Genomic DNA, 13,293 nt, shown 5'->3' with positions numbered 1-13,293 from the left:
GTTCTTTTTACCCCATAGTTTGACGCCATAAAAAAAAACACCATGGAAGAATCGCTTGCCCGAATTCCCCCCCCCCCCCCATTCCACCCTACAAAGATTTTTTTTTTTCAGTTTCCCAGTATATAATATGGTACAATAATTTGTGCCCTTAAAAACGACAACTTGTCCAACAAAAAAAAACAAAATACCCTCATACCGCTATGTCAACAAACAAATAAAAAAAGTTAGGGCTTTTGGAATGCGGGGTTCCAAAAACGAGAATTTCAAATGCCTGCAGGGGTTAATTTAATGTGGATCTGTGATGTTGAGCCTTGTTATAGTACAGGAGGAGCTGAGCACATTGATATATAGTTTTGTGGTCAAATATTCAGTATAGTTAAATGGGCGGAGTCACTGACCGCTCCCCTATGAGTGTGCATGTGAGGAAGGCTGTCAATCATTCACTGACTCCACCCCCTAGACTCCTAATCCAGAGTGGTCAATGATTTAAAGTTGTACTGAATTTTTTTTCTTAAACTATGGCCCTCATGTCTGAAAATGACAAGAACTTTTCTTTTTTTCAAAGGTGTTATTAAAATAAAAGTAAAGATCAATTAGTCTTGATTAAAAATGTATCGTTTTGTGTATACAGCTCTTATGCAAAGTGTACTAATTTCTCATCCCTCCCCCTCAGATTTCCCTGGCAGTCTTGAGTATCTGATCCTTCGCCTACCAATATGTCGAACAAATTCTCTGCCTCTGACAAGAAAGTTAAAATTGTGCCCCACCTCTCCCAAGTAGAATTGGCTAAAAAGTTATGGGTAGATGTAATTCACAGAATTCACCATGACAAGTGGTCTTAGATGTCCTCCCCCGTAGTATACTCTGGTTATACCCTCAACACGATACTGACGATGCTCGTAGTATAGTACCCATAGTGCATGCCTCATAGGGCTCATAGACACTACTGTGTGCACAAAACCGGTATAGACCCCCACTTTCGTTGTGTGCACGATCCTCAAAACACAACTCTTACATGTTCAACCACCCAACGTTGCTCCATCCTCTATTTGGCATCCAGGAAGCGAGCACTTTACTAATATACTTTGATTAAAGATGTTGCTTTATTTTTGTTCTGCAGCTTCTATGAATCTTCTGTACATAGAAGCTGCAGAACGACAATTAAACAGTCAGTGAGCTGGACTGACGGCTTCGGCTGACAGCGGCTCCTGTGCGCTTCTGACAATTTATCTTATTCAGACGAACGTATAAATAGACTTTTTTTTAACGGCCGTCACACGGCTGCATGTATTTTTACGGGGTTGTTGACACGGCCGTTGCTTTAACGGACCGTGTAAAGGGCCTGTAAAAAAATACGATGTCCTATTTTTGTCAGTTTTCACGAATCCCTCAATAAGCCCGTCTATGAGGGATCCGTGTAAACGGGTCCCGCACATGTGCAAATCGGACATGAAAAATTGCAGGTTTTTTTTTTTACTGCCGATTTCGCACACGTTGCTCTGAATACAGCCTAATATTGATAAAATCTAAGTTAATCAAATTTAATTTGCTAATTATTAAGCTTTTTTTTTTCTCACAAACGTATTTCTTCTCTGCGTGCAGCACGCTAACCCATACAAGTCAATGGGGCTATTCACACATCCGTTTTCCTGAATGGAGCATGTGACCATTGCGAGAAACTCACAGCATGCCCTATTCTCATCCGTTTTTGCAGCCCAGACTCACCCTTTGAAGTCTATGGGTGCGTAAGAAAAAAACGGACAACACACTGATGACATCAGTTGCTCTAGAAATGCAGAAAAAAAAGTGAAACCAGAAAGTGTTTGCAGAGGAGAAAGAACGGATCATGCGCGGAAACCAGACAGACTTTCATATGAATACATTGTGTAAATAAGGCCGTAAGATTTTAGATGAGGTATCAGAGGCTACAGGAGCTGCTGTCGGTCCTACTCGCTGAGGGATTCGGCTAACGTCGTCCTGCAGCTTCTATGTACAGTGGATATGTAGAAGCTGCAGAACCGAAATTCACCACATTTTTAATAAAAGATATATTAGGAAAGTGCTAATTTTCTTAAATTCATAACAAAAATGGCATCAAAGTTTTCCATAGATTTTAACCTATGTATCTAAAGGGTGTGACGAAGCAGAAAAATATGTATGCCGTACCATGTACCCTCCACTATCCTGAACGACACCCGAACCAAATGGCCGGCACACACCCATGACTGTGGCTAAGACTTATCTTCCAGCATACTCCGTGAACCCCCTGTACTAGGTGAATTTTTCAAGTGAGTTTGGTCTCCTCGGTCCTATGTATGTGCACTGACATTTTCTACACTATATGGACATAAGTATTGAGACACCTCCACATTACACCTACAGGAGCTTTTATGACATCCTATTCTAAATCCATAGACGTTAATATGGGGTTGGTTCCCCCTTTTGCAGTAAAACATCTTTCATTCTTCTAGGGGCTTTCTACAAGATTTTGGAGGGGGTCTGTGGGAATTTTTGACCATTCATCCAGAAGATCGTTTGTGAGGTCAGACACTGATGTTGGGGGAGGGAGCCGGGCTCGTAATCGCCGTTCTAGTTCATCCCAAAGGTGTTGGTCCGGACTCTGAGCGGCCAGTCAAGTTCTTCTACACCAAACTCCTCCGACCAACCAACCAGCCGTGTGTTTTTGTGCGGATGTTTACTGGAGGAGGTCTGTACTCTGCAGTTATTGAGTCAGCAGTGTTGATGACATTTCTGCACTTGCTCCTCAGCACCCCCGCTCTGTAACTTTACGTGGTCTGCACTTCGTGGCTGAGTTGCTGCGGTTCCTTCCATTTTACAATAATATCACTCACAGGTGATAGTGGAAGATCGAGGAGGGAAGACATTTCAGGGACTGACTTGTTAGGCTGGGTTCACACGACCTATTTTCAGGCGTAAACGAGGCGTATTATGCCTCGTTTTACGTCTGAAAATAGGGCTACAATACGTCGGCAAACATCTGCCCATTCATTTGAATGGGTTTGCCGACGTACTGTGCAGACGACCTGTCATTTACGCGTCTTCGTTTGACAGCTGTCAAACGACGACGTGTCAAAATACAGCCTCGTCAAAGAAGTGCAGGACACATATACATTATATGCGGGACACTTATATACATTATATGCGGGACACTTCTATACATTATATGCAGGACACTTATATACATTATATGCGGGACACTTCTATACATTATATGCGGGACACTTCTATACATTATATGCGGGACACTTATATACATTATATGCGGGACACTTATATACATTATATGCGGGACACTTATATACATTATATGCGGACACTTATATACATTATATGCAGGACACTTATATACATTATATGCGGGACACTTCTATACATTATATGCGGGACACTTCTATACATTATATGCGGGACACTTCTATACATTATATGCGGGGCACTTATATACATTATATGCGGGACACTTATATACATTATATGCGGGACACTTCTATACATTATATGCGGGACACTTCTATACATTATATGCGGGACACTTATATACATTATATGCGGGACACTTATGTGAAGGATGATTTATTTGCTTATATTCTCTGTATGAAATTACATTGTGAATTATCAAGCAGGATGCCGAATTACTAAGATATGTATTATGTGAAAGTGATGATAATGTTTAAATGATTTAGTTTCATGCAGCAGCCATCTTGTCTGGAGTTCCCATCTTGGTTTTATTGTAGTGAATAGAAAAGTCATTGTTCCTTTAATACAAGTAATGTTGATTTCGTATGTTTTATCTTTGACCTTGGTTCCCATGCGAAGATGGACAGGGAGTGAGATGGGAGTGAGATGGGGGGATGGCAAGTATGCGTGAGGGAAGGTCTCCCCCCATCTCCACGAGGACATTCTGTCCAGAAGAGAGATAAGAAACCTGTAAACATAATGTGTGAAGAATTATAATGATGTATTTTATTGTATGCTTTTTACTGAATAACAAATATTGTTACATTGTCTCTGATTGGTTTACCTCAAGCCTACACCCCTTCTGAATTTCAGTTTAACAGTTTGAGTTTGGTAATAAATCCTTCAGATGAGAATTTTGAACATTTCAGCGTGTCTGTGTGTTTTCTTCTCGTCTCTCGATATATATCGGTGAAATATCCTAATTAGGATTCTGACTAATGGAGTCTGGCCTTGAGAGTCTGTTGGGACTCGTATAAATTTCAGTCTAATATATTTTGAGCGATGGATTTCCACGACAGTAATGGTGCCGATAAAACCCGGGAAGATTGCACGTCTGATAAGCTGTCACTGGAGAGGTCTGGCTTTGCATCTGTGAATTACAAAAAAACCGCGGTAGGTAAGGAGCTTATTCTTACACCATTCACACATGTATTGCGTAAGCCTTGGAATCCAGCTGTCAGAACGTCACTTCTATGGACGAGACTCCTTAGTCAGTGGGTTGCAAGATGGATCCAAAAAGGTATGTTGAAGCTTTTTGTGTGATGAAGGATTGCAGGTGTGTACGTGATCTTAAACTGTTGATATGAAAGACATGAGAGAATTTTTGCCAGCAAATACATAGTTAACCAGGAAAAATTGTGAGAAGCCTTTGGAATGCAGTGACGTAGCGCATGGCAGAGAGAAGTCGTAACTCACATGTGAAGTATTTGAAATGCAAAGAGTTTGGGCTGGACTGTGAGGAAAAAGCAAAACTTCTGCTTGCTGCTTTGTTGTAGCGTTATTTGTTATTTAGTTGTGTAAAATTGTTGAGGATTAATAGTTGTTCTGTTACCCGTTTGTCTGGGATTATAGTTGGGAGGTATTGACTGTTTGTAGGTGAGATAGTTGTGAGTAATATCCTGTAGTACCACAGGGGCTTCAATGGTTAAGTCCTGATAATGTAGAATCCAGTGCAAGGAGAAGCAATTGTGTCTATATTGAATTTGCACTAAATACCATTACCCAGTGCAACAGGGAAAACTTTGAATACTGTATTAGAAAATCATTTATATTTTCCTGGCTCATTGCCAAACAGTGATATTGTGTGTAAGGGTCCATAAACCAGTTGTATGCATTGCCAGACTGGCATAAGGTGGGAATCAGTACAGACTGATTTCTAGCACATGATAATCCGGCATATACACTTTGATGTAAAATAACATCCAAGTAATTAAGTCTGTAGTAGTATAACATCAGACCGCTGGATTGAATACCGTTGTAATATAACATCCTGTATTCATTGAATGACCCTGACACTTATCCCAGGTGCCACCTGTGTTGTAGTAGTAATTACAGTGAAGAACATTGGTATTGGCTCAGACCCATAGCCCGTAAAGAAATTATCACCAACATAGATAGCAGCCCCCTAAACTACAACCCACAGAGTGAACGGCTGAGCGGGGAGGATAATATATATATGTTACCAAATATAATTTGCATGTGAAACCATTGCAAAGTGCTAGAGGAAAGAGTTTGGGATATATGTTACATCATGGGCTCTATGAACTGAAAGACACCCCCCGGCAGCAAGTGTTCTGCATAAGTGAAGTGACCAACTCCTGCTTGAATCAATGGAGGTTCATGAATGTCGATTGTGTTGAAGAATTTGCTCTTGTAATTGTTGATTGGCAGCATTTTGTCTGTTCTTGATGTTCAATACAGTGAGGGATCAGAGGATCCTGCTGCTAGAATGTCTGGAGGAACGACTTTTGATATCGTATTGGTAAGACAGTCTACGAGATAGACTGGTCTGAGATATCTGTCGGCAAACGTGGCCTGTTTGCCTGGAGGTGGGGGATTTACCGGAAATCACCCTACTGCTCTCCGACCATGGGGTCAGGAGGAAGTTGGACAAAGATGCTTTGGGGAACTGGTCCCGGCCAACATTAGAATGAGCAAAAGGAGCTGGGGCTTTAATTATAAAGTATGTGAAGGCAAAATAACACACTGAAAAAAATTGTTGAAAAGGCTGGCAGCCGTAAGAAGGATGTTTGCATGTGAGAAAGAACAATTTAAATACAGGTGTAAATTTTCATTGGAAGAGTGAAGAAAACGGAGCAGCCAGGTACATTGCAGTGACTAACGTGGGTCAGAACGGGGGGAGTGCAATGTGTGATGTGATGAGACAGCTGTGTGATGTGTGTAATGTAACATGTGTGATGTGATGAGGCATCTGTGTGATGTGTGTAATGTAACATGTCTGAAGTTTGAAACTAATGGCCACAATAAAAGCAGAACTATATTGTATGTTTCCTATTTTTAACAGCAGTAATGTCTAAAAATGTTAGTGTTTTGTGTATGGGGTTAAAATCAGTTCTACTTTTTTTTTCATTTTTTTATGGAACGTGTTTTATTTTCGCGCAGCGCAGTCGTCTGTAACTACACCAAGCGAGAAAAATATTACAGCCGGCTGGATCTGTTTGTAGAAAGATAAAAGCTATACTGCAGATTAATGTGTTATAATGTGATAAGATTTAATGTTGGAATGTTTTAATGTTAATTCAAATGTATTAAACTACAGATATTGTGAGACACGGGGTCTTGAACATGTATGTGCCCCCTCTGTTCCCTATTCTTATGTACAGCTTATTGGTTTGCAGTAATTAATATTACCAGATATATTATTTTCTGTGTTATTGAATAACTAATTACAATTGTTTTGTTTTTGTTTTCACACATGAGGCACGTGCTATAGTGCTGCCTAAATGTTATTTTTTAAAAATGTGAGATGTTTTACAGGTAAATGGTTGCAGGTCATTTTAAAGATAAAATGTATTTTTGTCAGGAGAAAGTCATCTTTTTTTGTTCCAGGCTGTTGTGTATTACAAGGGGTTAAACTAGTGCTCCCCCGATAGAGTGCCTAATCTCATTATGTTAATATGTAGTTTTGAACCCTGCTACATTACTTTCGCAGAGTCCAAATAGGAGGGAATGTTGAAGGGACTGATCAGGTAGTTTTTGTTTTTTGTTCTCCTTTTTACAGGCAATTTTATGACCCCTTCACAGCCAGAGGGAGCTATGCCAAGCACTGCCCTATCCCAGTGGCTGAGAAAGGGTTGAAGATTTCCCAATGGTGAAGGGACTGATCAGGTAGTTTTGTTTTGTGTTTTATTTTGTTTTGAATTAATGAATTTGGTTCTAGGAGATCTACAAAATGTGTATGAGTTTCAAGGAGTAACCCAGATTAAATGTGTATGACAGTAACTTATATTTTGAGGTTTTTCTGTGTAGATGGTTCCAGATCCCCCTCCAGCCAATTTACACAGGAGGTGAGGTGACGTCACTCACAGATGAGTCTTTACAGATTTAGATGGGGAGAAGGCAAAACAAAAAAAATTGTTTGAATATTGTTTCTTTTATGCCAGATTTCAGTAACATATTTTGTTTGTTTTTGTATTAATCAGGTATTTACAGGACCTGGTGGGTGGGATTTACAAGTGTTCTGGATCATCAGATAAATGTGGAACAATAAAACTCCACCCTTTTGAAATGTTCTATCTATATGTGACATGGGTTTCCAATGTAAATTTGTAATGTAGACATACTTTATCATATACAGCATGTGTAGAACAGGATACGAGGCACAAGGTAAATTACCCAGAAACCACTCTCACCTTCTTGTTCATCTCAAGGAGCGGAGTTGGAGGTGCTCGCTGAGGCTGTAACCTGGCAGAAGGTAAGACGGCCGACATCTACACTGACTCTAGGTACGCTTTTGGCATCGCCCACAATTATGGGCCCATTGGTAGTAGGAACTTTATTGGATCATTGGGTAAGCCAATTGAGAGAGCAAGAGAAAACAGAACTGACAACAAGGGTATATGCAGCCAGGTATCAGTAAATTGGCTTGTCCCTGGATACAATAATGCCACCACTAGGTTTGTAGCAGCCGGCATGATGTGCGCACGGCATGACATAGGTAAAACAGCAAAGGTACCTGTGAAAAGTGCAGCCCGGCCAGATTAACAGTCCCAGCGACTGCAGAACATACAACTACCCGAGGTAGACGTGTATGACGCGGTGCTCGTGTGTGTAGACCTGTTCTCAGGGGGGGCTTGAAGCCCGGCCTGTATTTTCCCCACTGCAGACGTTGTGTGCAAGTGACAGGGGAACAATGTTATCCCAAGTATTGACCTGATGTTTGTACAATAAGATATCAGCAGTTCTCCAGATGTTATTCCAAAGTTAGTTTGTTTAATAATTGTATTTAAGAAGTGTTGTGGGAATATTAAATATTGAAGTTAAGTTTTATGTAACGTTCTGGACCAGCCTTAGCATTGCACTATTAGAGTCATGCGTCAGATAAAAGGTACAGAAGTGGAATATTCCCATTTGAAAACATTTTTAGTTATTTGTTTTTTGTCGTTGTTATTGTGAAAGGAAAATTCTGTGCAGTGTTCGTGTGTGTGTGTATATATATATATAAAGAAGAAAAATGAGTTTGCATGTATCACTTCTAGTTATTGCTCAATGTGAACGTTTGATGTAAAGATGTTATTTGTTAATGTTTTTCTTCAAATTAATTATTTGATTAAGATCAATTAATGTTTATACAATGAAAAAGTTTGTTCTCCACAGGAAGAGTCCAACTGGGAGCGGAAGGCGTGAGAACCAGATTCTAACAGAATGTGGACGGATAAGGGAACGTGAATCGGTAAGACCCAAGGCACTCTTGATGGCTTTTGCATTGATGGTGTATGACCTCACATAGGCCCCAAGACTGCAAGGATCGATTTGGTGAGATCTAATTGGTATGTCCCAGGCTTTACAGCTGTTGCTGCTAAATTCTGTTAGAGCTGTTTGATTTGCCTACAGAACAGTCCTGGCAGACCGGTGCCAACCTTATCATACCCGCCTCCCACGAAGAGAACAGACCTTGAGAGGCCTCCCCATGCAATACAAATTAGAGTAAGGAAAATTGGTTTGCGACATTTGTCAGATAAACATGTTGAATCTGTGTATATTTTGGTGAGCTGGAAATGTTCCAGGCAATCAGATCAAGGTACAAATCCTGCTGGAAAGCGTGACACCAAGTGCAAATGAAATGTACCCAATAATTACACATCTTCTAGGTGCCCTGTCCATTGGAACAGAGACGTTTTTCTTATATAAAAGGTGTTTGTTTGATTTAGTTTAAGGGCCTGACATTGTTACGTAGATGTTATCACCAGATTAGTAACAATTGACAAGGGTTGGGGTCCCCGAGCAAGTGGCAGTAAACATGAACTAAAAGATTTTTAATACGATGAACTCCATTACTGAGGTGCGGCAGGAGCAGCCGGAGCCAGTACAACGCGTTTGTCATGAACTGACGGCAGTGTCACAATTCCAAGCAGCCGCCCAGACAAGTAAGAAGACAGATGAGCGGAGGGTTTGTGGGGTCACAATAACACCCCACTAATCCGCCTACGTGGGATCTCACACCAGGCTCACAGCATGAGGTGTTGTGTATAGCCCGGTGACGTAAACTAAAAGAGACGGTGTCTGACAGATGAAAAGGACCAAATCAAGTCGTGATGACATCAGCAAAATTCCAAGTAAAGACCAAAGACCTGAGTGAATCCGTCAGCAGTATCAAGTGTTCTAATCAGAAGACAGGAGAAGAAGAGGACGATGATGTACATGACTTGTCGATACACTGGTGGGACCCCATACCCTAACCGGACATTGGTGATGGCATCATATTAGTTGTGGCCCTATTGATATATTGTTTGAGTTTCATAATCATAATATATAATTTCTGTAATTTAATATGAGAAAAAGGGAGGTTTGTGAAGGATGATTTATTTGCTTATATTCTCTGTATGAAATTACATTGTGAATTATCAAGCAGGATGCCGAATTACTAAGATATGTATTATGTGAAAGTGATGATAATGTTTAAATGATTTAGTTTCATGCAGCAGCCATCTTGTCTGGAGTTCCCATCTTGGTTTTATTGTAGTGAATAGAAAAGTCATTGTTCCTTTAATACAAGTAATGTTGATTTCGTATGTTTTATCTTTGACCTTGGTTCCCATGCGAAGATGGACAGGGAGTGAGATGGGAGTGAGATGGGGGGATGGCAAGTATGCGTGAGGGAAGGTCTCCCCCCATCTCCACGAGGACATTCTGTCCAGAAGAGAGATAAGAAACCTGTAAACATAATGTGTGAAGAATTATAATGATGTATTTTATTGTATGCTTTTTACTGAATAACAAATATTGTTACATTGTCTCTGATTGGTTTACCTCAAGCCTACACCCCTTCTGAATTTCAGTTTAACAGTTTGAGTTTGGTAATAAATCCTTCAGATGAGAATTTTGAACATTTCAGCGTGTCTGTGTGTTTTCTTCTCGTCTCTCGATATATATCGGTGAAATATCCTAATTAGGATTCTGACTAATGGAGTCTGGCCTTGAGAGTCTGTTGGGACTCGTATAAATTTCAGTCTAATATATTTTGAGCGATGGATTTCCACGACACTTATATACATTATATGCGGGACACTTCTATACATTATATGCGGGACACTTCTATACATTATATGCGGGACACTTATATACATTATATGCGGGACACTTATATACATTATATGCGGGACACTTATATACATTATATGCGGGGCATTTATATACATTATATGCGGGACACTTATATACATTATATGCGGGACACTTATATACATTATATGCGGGACACTTCTATACATTATATGCGGGACACTTATATACATTATATGCGGGACACTTCTATACATTATATGCGGGACACTTATATACATTATATGCGGGACACTTATATACATTATATGCGGGACACTTCTATACATTATATGCGGGACACTTATATACATTATATGCGGGACACTTCTATACATTATATGCGGGACACTTCTATACATTATATGCGGGACACTTCTATACATTATATGCGGGACACTTCTATACATTATATGCGGGACACTTCTATACATTATATGCGGGACACTTCTATACATTATATGCGGGACACTTATATACATTATATGCGGGACACTTATATACATTATATGCGGGACACTTCTATACATTATATGCGGGACACTTATATACATTATATGCGGGACACTTATATACATTATATGCGGGACACTTCTATACATTATATGCGGGACACTTATATACATTATATGCGGGACACTTATATACATTATGTGTGGGACACTTATATACATTATATGCGGGACACTTATATATATTATATGCGGGACACTTATATACATTATATGCGGGACACTTATATACATTATATGCGGGACACTTATATACATTATATGCAGGACACTTCTATACATTATATGCGGGACACTTCTATACATTATATGCGGGACACTTCTATACATTATATGCGGGACACTTATATACATTATATGCGGGACACTTATATACATTATATGCGGGACACTTATATACATTATATGCGGGACACTTATATACATTATATGCGGGACACTTATATACATTATATGCGGGACACTTATATATATTATATGCAGGACACTTATATACATTATATGCGGGACACTTATATACATTATATGCGGGACACTTATATACATTATATGCGGGACACTTCTATACATTATATGCGGGACACTTCTATACATTATATGCAGGACACTTCTATACATTATATGCGGGACACTTATATACATTATATGCGGGACACTTATATACATTATATGCGGGACACTTATATATATTATATGCAGGACACTTATATACATTATATGCGGGACACTTATATACATTATATGCGGGACACTTATATACATTATATGCAGGACACTTATATACATTATATGCAGGGCACTTATATACATTATATGCAGGACACTTCTATACATTATATGCGGGACACTTCTATACATTATATGCGGGACACTTATATACATTATATGCGGGGCACTTATATACATTATATGCAGGACACTTATATACATTATATGCAGGACACTTATATACATTATATGCGGGGCACTTATATACATTATATGCAGGACACTTCTATACATTATATGCGGGACACTTCTATACATTATATGCGGGACACTTCTATACATTATATGCGGGACACTTATATACATTATATGCAGGACACTTCTATACATTATATGCAGGACACTTATATACATTATATGCAGGACACTTATATACATTATATGCGGGGCGCTTCTATACATTATATGCAGGACACTTATATACATTATATGCAGGACACTTATATACATTATATGCAGGACACTTCTTTGAAACGTAATTTGAGCCGTTTTTTATTGAAATCAATGAAGAGCAGCTCAAAATTACGGGCGTCAAAGACGCCTCGCATAATGCGAGGAGGAGCTTTTACGTCTGAAACGAGGCAGCTGTTTTCTCCTGAAAACAGTCTGTCTTTTCAGACGTAAAAGGAAGCTAGCGTGTGCACATACCCTTACACCGGTGACGTCCTATTACAGGACCGCGCTGGAATTCAGTATTTCTTTACAACGACCCGTTTTATCACTAATGTCTGTAAAGTGACTGCAGGACGAGTGCCGGATGTTATATACCTGGTGGGGATGAAACTGAAGGAAACACCGGAAATCAATGATTAAAGGGGTATTCCAGTTACAACAAGTTATCCCCTATCCATAGGATAGGGGGTAACTTGCTGATCTGTGGGTGTCATACAGCTGGCATCTACACCATTTACGAGAACGGGGGTCCCTCATGCGCATGGGAGCGCTGGAGATAGCCGAGTGCAGTGCTCGCCTATTTCCGGCGCTGCCATAGAGAATGAATGGAGCGTCAGTGGGCACAAACGACCTGCCGCTCTGTTAAAACGGGGGGTACAGGACCCCTGTTCTCGTAAATGGTGGGGCTCCCAGCTATCGGACACCCACCGATCAGCTAGTTAACCCCTATCTTATGCATAAGGGGTAACTTCTAACTGGAATGCCCCTTTAAGAGCTGTGCCCTAATACTTTTCTCCATATAGTGTATCTTTGTAGCTTTGCTGCCTGCAGGGAACCGTTACGTCTTTAGGAAAAGACTGAGTCTAGGTTTCTCATAAACCTCTCAAGTATAAGGAGACCACATATCTCTTATGCAGAACGGCAGCCTTGGGAACATTACAATATGGCCCGGGCGATCTGCGGTTGTGGGACCAGTGGCCTGCGACGGTTGGAAAATATCCTACATGGATTTTTTTATTTGCTCGCGGAAACTACTGTGGCTGTATAGTCGTCTGTGAACACAAGTCGCCATGTGGCCCAG

General features: G+C 40.1%; 1 long non-coding RNA gene across 1 annotated transcript; it reads left to right on the top strand.

Moving 5' to 3' along the window:
- Positions 1-3,586: 3,586 nt before the first annotated feature.
- LOC142742016 (uncharacterized) lies at positions 3,587-10,330 on the top strand. The gene is made up of 2 exons (XR_012881266.1): positions 3,587-6,898; positions 6,969-10,330. It is a non-coding gene; the product is annotated as an uncharacterized LOC142742016 (long non-coding RNA).
- Positions 10,331-13,293: the final 2,963 nt, after the last annotated feature.

This window comes from Rhinoderma darwinii, chromosome 2 (genome assembly GCF_050947455.1).
Source record: "Rhinoderma darwinii isolate aRhiDar2 chromosome 2, aRhiDar2.hap1, whole genome shotgun sequence".
NCBI lineage: Eukaryota > Metazoa > Chordata > Amphibia > Anura > Rhinodermatidae > Rhinoderma > Rhinoderma darwinii.
The sequence above is the reverse complement of the archived record's forward strand: the minus strand, read 5'-3'. Positions and strand labels throughout refer to the sequence as shown.